This window comes from Dendroctonus ponderosae, unplaced genomic scaffold, assembly GCF_020466585.1.
Source record: "Dendroctonus ponderosae isolate FM_Combo_2020 unplaced genomic scaffold, Dpon_F_20191213v2 Dpon_F_20191213_7, whole genome shotgun sequence".
In the NCBI taxonomy this organism is placed as follows: domain Eukaryota; kingdom Metazoa; phylum Arthropoda; class Insecta; order Coleoptera; family Curculionidae; genus Dendroctonus; species Dendroctonus ponderosae.
The window spans coordinates 8029856-8035855 of record NW_026018916.1 but is presented as its reverse complement, the minus strand read 5'-3'; the positions used below and the strand labels follow the sequence as shown (position 1 = coordinate 8035855).

Here is a 6000-nt window from a genome sequence, read left to right as displayed (position 1 = left end):
ATCACAAATCATAGCGTTTCATGACAAAATATGGCTTTCAAAGTGGAATCAGCGAAAAATTATTTATATCCAAGAACATTTACAAAATCTCTTAAAATTGGAGTTATCAAAGCCGCCATTTGAACTCCAAGTTTTGCTTTACTGTTTCTTTAAACTATTTTCCAACACCTGACCTGAATTATTTAAATAATTTTACACACCTCCTTTGGATTGGAGAACTGAATAGGTACCTAATTAATAGATTTACATATTTCCTAGAAAATTGATTCCTATGCAAAGTAGTTTCCTAGCATCGACACAAGTATTCTGATTTCAATTAATTGAATCAATTATTTAAGCTTTTGCATTAGAAAGTTAACTCTCTTTTTGAAATTAAAATTAACCTGTGAGAGCTAAAGATGACCCAGTTTCCACTTTTCAACTTTGACTTTGATATGCAAGGCTTCCAACAAGTCATACCTACACATTAGGTATTTATTTCAACCATTAATGTGAAGTTAGCAGTTTAGAGTAATTTTTCCTTCAAAGGTTTAAATTGTAATAAAATGCTAATTAAATCAAAAAAATACAACACAATTCACAATTACATAAAATGGGCTACAACAGTTGAATTAATCTAAGTTTGTTCGCTCTCATTCAGCATAATCGAACAAAACACTAATTATCTATTGCATATTATTATCAATTCGACTTTTTGTATGTTCAATTAACACTTATTTAAAAATGTACAAACTCTACGCCACTGCTGCATAATTGTGAACCGCTAAACAAAAACTTTCTGGGAATCACCGTCCAGCCTAAAAAGAACGAAATGGCATAAATACTTTTCTGTTCATCTCTCACTGTAAAGTTAGGAGGGAGTAAATAGAGCAGGCCCGCAAGTTTATTACTATTGGGATGCCCGCTCTAAGTGAATAGAGCGCAAATCCCCACACGTTCACACTTCCCCTAAAAACCAACCCTAACTGATTCCCCTCTATTGTCTAACTGAAGAGAAACACTAGTATATTTCGATACCAACGGAGTGAGAGGCAGTAGGTCGGACTCCCGCCCGAATATGTCTGCCATCTTGTGACGTTGCGTCGCTGGCGACCAATAGAATTCGCAGATTAGTCAGAAATACTGGGTGGGGGCCAGGTAGGTTGGGTTGGAATATTCTGTGGTTTTTCCAAGATAGAGCGAATAGTCGATGATCGTATGTTGGCTCTTCGATGGTCGTATGTGGTGGCGTAGAAGAAGCAAATTATTCTACATCGTGAACATTTTTCTTACTATTTTTGCTTCATTACTGTAGTGGACTGATTGAAATTTTTGAATTTTTTTGTTGAAAAAGTGACCGCGTTTACTGTGCCTGAGTGACTTGTGACCTGAAGATTTTTGAAAATTCAATGTCAAGAATAACGCGCCAAAGTTTGATAGTGGAGTGATTTCTTCATGAAGAGACAGTGTTGTTGATTCTGGCCCACTGGAAGGGCAGATTTGGCGACAAACAGGTGGGAATTAGTTACGAAATCTACAACCTCTGTAAACTCGGTCGCTAAAATTAATTATCCAAACTTTGCTTCATTTAGCATTTAATAGACCTCTTTACAGACATTTAAACGCACAGTGGGTAGGTAGGTACCTACTTTAAAATGGAATTTCTTATAATACAGGTTTTCAAAACAAAAGGTCTTCTTTTGCTTTCAAAATGTGGGTTCCTATTTCATCAACTCAATATAACTTACAAACGTGTATTTTTCCCGTCCAAATGACCATTGAAAAATTTGCAGTAGATTCTTATCTAGTGGGGAAACTTTGCTAAAAGTTCACACATTTTTGGGTAAGTACTGACCTTATATATAACATTATGCTGTTATTCATTTAGTAGGATTTTCTTTATTAGAATGTAAGAAACGCCCAATGAACCGTCCACCTTCGTGTTTAAACGGTGAGATTCACCAATAAAATTCGAAAGTCATGTTGTCTTTAAGATCTTGACCGATACTTAATTGATAACGATGATTTAGAATTGATTGAAAGGCAGTTTGCATTCCAAGTCTGAAGCATGCTTTTTTGGGCGCAGCGAAGTTTAAAACATGTAAATGCAAAAACAACTTACTTTAGTCGCTGTCTACTCACTATTTTTCTGCAATTTTTTTCGGAACGTTTCAGAACATTCAAAACCTTAAGTATGTTACTTTCACACTTCAATAAAAAGCTATGGATGAGAAAATGCAGGTACAATTGCATGGTATGCAAACAAAATGAAAAAAACCGTAGAATTAAAATAATTCAACTGGAAAATACAAAACTAACTTGAAAATGCGAATCTTCTCAGAATGAATACCAAACACTGTGGGCATTATTGTAAATATGCATCATGTTATGGTGCTTAAATTCTATATAAGTAAGAGCATTCGAAAGTTTCAGTTCTGCTTCCAAAGTGCGTAGTGAAACATTACAGATCGCAAAACGCATTATTACTTATGGGCAACGCCTAAACATATAATTTGAATTTGCCATGCCTTTTTTTTTATTATTTGTTAATTTATATTCAAAAATTATATCCTCAGATATGCCAAAGTTCTCAATTAAAATTATTAATTCTACAAAAAAAAGATAATGAAATAGGTTGATATTTTATCGTATATCTGCTTACCATTCTTACAAGTTCTCTACAGAAAAATCCTTTGTTCTTTTTACATTAATGTTCTATTTCCAAAGTGTGACCTATTTGCTGTGTTTGTTGTTCGTGTAAGTTTATTTTATTTATTTAATTTAATCAGCGTTAGATTTTTTACAATATTCTAGTTAGAAATGAAGGAAGCAGGTGTGTACACACTGAAGAAAATCCAATCAAACCAGATATTTGATCAAAACTAAAAGAGTGTATACACCAATATCATTATACATACACACTTTATTACAAAAATATCTCGTTTGATTGAATATTCTAATTGCTCTCCTTTTTCGTCACTAGCAAATCTTTTTAATGCTTTCACGCTGAAAAATTATGCTGGACTCCCATGGTTTTGTACCTTGTTCACCTATTCTCATTTTGATATATCAGCATAAATTACGCCTTTTGCAGAGTGCCTTTGGTGCAACTCAACTCTTTCTAAACAGATCAATAAATCCGACATAATTTATATGTTATATATAATAACAAACTATATTTGTTTTAAAGGTAATAATTGGTCAAGTGAAAACAGCTCATAACGAATTCAATAAAATTAATTGATAAACACGTCTATCAATAGAGCTGCACAATGATCCCTTATCCAGTGGATTCGTTCTTGACCATTTCCGAACCAATGCAGGTAGAAAAAAAAGCTTCAGCACTATATTGAAAGCGGTACCCTTTCCTTCTGTTATGTCAACTGAAGTCGGTGAATTAAAAGGTCGTTAGCTCGTTTTGGTCGAAATTTATAATTATAGTTCTCAAAAAGCGACTGTCTCGTAAAGGTTATCGGAATCGGAGTTGGATAGGTGAAGAGTCAGAGTTATAGTCTGTTGATTTCAAAAATATATGTTTTAGTTCAAATATTGACTGTAGCCAAAGGCGAGATTTAATATTGCTAATGATTGTATAATAACAAATATTTGGACTTTGCACTACTTGGGTACAGGAGATTTATCGCCGAAGACCTTTCACTTACCTAAGGTTCTTACTCAATATCCAGTAATTTTACTCAACTCAAGATTACATTTTATTTTTAAATAATTCACATTGTCAATGTTTTTAACCTAGTTTTATACATAATCAAAAATATTTTTCGTCTTGAACCTACTACAAAACTACGATCTTTTGTGGAATAATGCAATATGTGGCATGGTATATATGGCAATATATTTTTTTACAATTGTGTGTTTTAGATGTACCCTGCATCTTTCAGTAACGTATGCATTTTAAATATTTTCTTAATAAAAGTAACTCTCCATTATTGAATGAGCTTCTGAGAAGGTGCACCTGGAAATACAAAACATCGGCAAAAAAGTATGTATAAAGCAACAAACTTATCGGCACATATTTTGGATCGATTTTTATCTTATCAATATTGTATTAACTTATATACTCTCATATACTCTGCGTACAAAAACAAAATTATGTCGCATTGAAAAAGCAGACAAAGTGCGATGTTCACACTTTCCAAATCATAGATATTATTAGAATTAAAGCCTTATTATTTACGTGCTTGAAGTTTGAAATTAAGAAGAATTGATGAGAGCGAAAATTAGAAGTTTTTGTCCTCGCCATCTGGTTCGAACTTTGAACATAAAGCGACAGTTTATCAGGAAAACACTGAATAATGTTTGTAAGTGATCACCTGCAACCGTATGGAACCTTGAAAAATAACACTTATCGCCGATGAGTGCAACGGAATATGTGAAATGAATATGAACAAAAGCAATATAAATATTACACTGTCCCAAACACAGTACTTTTATTCTTACGGAATCTCATATCTAGCTATTAAACAGAGAATTGTTTAATTTATTTAAGTTCAACTATTAACTGACGCTGAAACTATTCAGTTCTGAACCTTAGCCTTAAAATATGCACCACAGTGCATCGAAATTATGTATGTAAGCCTTAGGTAAATAAATGAAAGGAAATCAGTTAGAAAATGCGTGGTTCAAAAGCTATATGTCGTGCTCATTGTCATTTAAGTTTCCCTATAATAGGGGATATTAGCTGCATTATATCGACGGAATTGGCTTTTAGTTGCATTTCTTCCGTTTTACCCTTATTTTAAAATACTAAAATTGCACTGATTGCCCTTGCAGTTTGCAAGCTGTAGATCGCATACTATTAATAGTCGTCAGCATAAAATTTGTCTAAATACTTATTGGTATCGTTCCATAATTCATTTTTAGTATGATTTCATTTGAAAAAAGCTCATCCCCTTAATTCAACTCGGTTTAAAATTTATGCTGTATGATTTGCATTTCTGTTTTAATCGTCGTTTTGGGGATTGTTCACAAATATTTACTATTCTAGGTTTAGGTACATTTAATTTAATTGATTGCTGAGTTTTACGGAGCCATTTCGTAGTTTTAAGTCTTAACTGATCTTGATGAATCAATTGTTGAGCTCGATGAGTAAGCAGTTTTAAAGTATTGAAGATATACAATATCCTCGACCTTCTTCCTGAAATTTTAATAGTGCAGAGATCAGTGTAGACAATGTTAATATCATTAAGAATTCATTTGGAGCACAATGTCTTTTATATGATCATTCATATGTGCCTTGCCTCGGTGGACTATCTAATGGATAATATGTGTATGTTCCTTCTCTTCCATATATATGGTTTAGTTAATTGTGAATTTAATTTGTTAAGTAAACAAGATTGGCTAATATTCCAGCTGAATAAAGCGCCAATACGATCCAGTTGGAGCCTGGAAAGTTTGTAATTTTGATTAGAATTTTAACACTAATTTCTACTGACTGAACTGAACTGAACTTTTTCTACGATCACTCGACGTATAAAATAAAATAAACACATATAAACGTATTTTTGAAAAAGAACAAAAGTTATATAGGTAGCAGAATAAGGTTTCAGCTATGTACAACCCATTAAAAAAATTTACATAATAAAGAAATGCAGGCTTAGACATTTAAATAGTTTACAATTTCGAAACCAGGTTTGCATTGTGGCGGATATGGTTAAACCGATTACCACACCATATATTTGCAGGTAAATCGTGTTTGAAAATTGCAAATATGTGGATCTTAATTATAGTCGTAAATACAACCTTGACAGATTTTTCTTCTGGTACTGATGTTTAAATTCATTCAATGTGTGATGCATCTGACAAAATTCAGTATATAGTATATATACAAATATTATGGATATATTTTTAAGGCCAAAATAATTCGTATTTGTCCGATAAGCAGCTCTTGACAATGGCCAAAAATGTATTTAATTAATGATAGAGTTTTCTTGAGATAACAAACTATTTTCGAGAAAAACGATTTTAAAAAACTTGAGTTTTATGGGCATATTTTATTTATTG

The 6000-nt window shown here is 32.5% G+C and overlaps 1 protein-coding gene across 4 annotated transcripts in view; it reads left to right on the top strand.

Annotated features, from left to right (window-relative positions):
• The first annotated feature begins 1185 nt into the window (after positions 1-1185).
• The window catches only part of LOC109546177 (aryl hydrocarbon receptor protein 1), a 78612-nt gene continuing 73797 nt past the window's right edge, over positions 1186-6000 (top strand). For 3 of the 4 annotated variants that reach the window (XM_048668265.1, XM_019917032.2, XM_019917030.2), the window contains exon 1: positions 1192-1493. The gene's annotated coding sequence lies outside the window, so the exon portion shown is untranslated. Of the gene's footprint in view, positions 1494-6000 lie in introns of all 4 variants that reach the window. The other variant, XM_019917029.2, reaches the window with a different exon arrangement.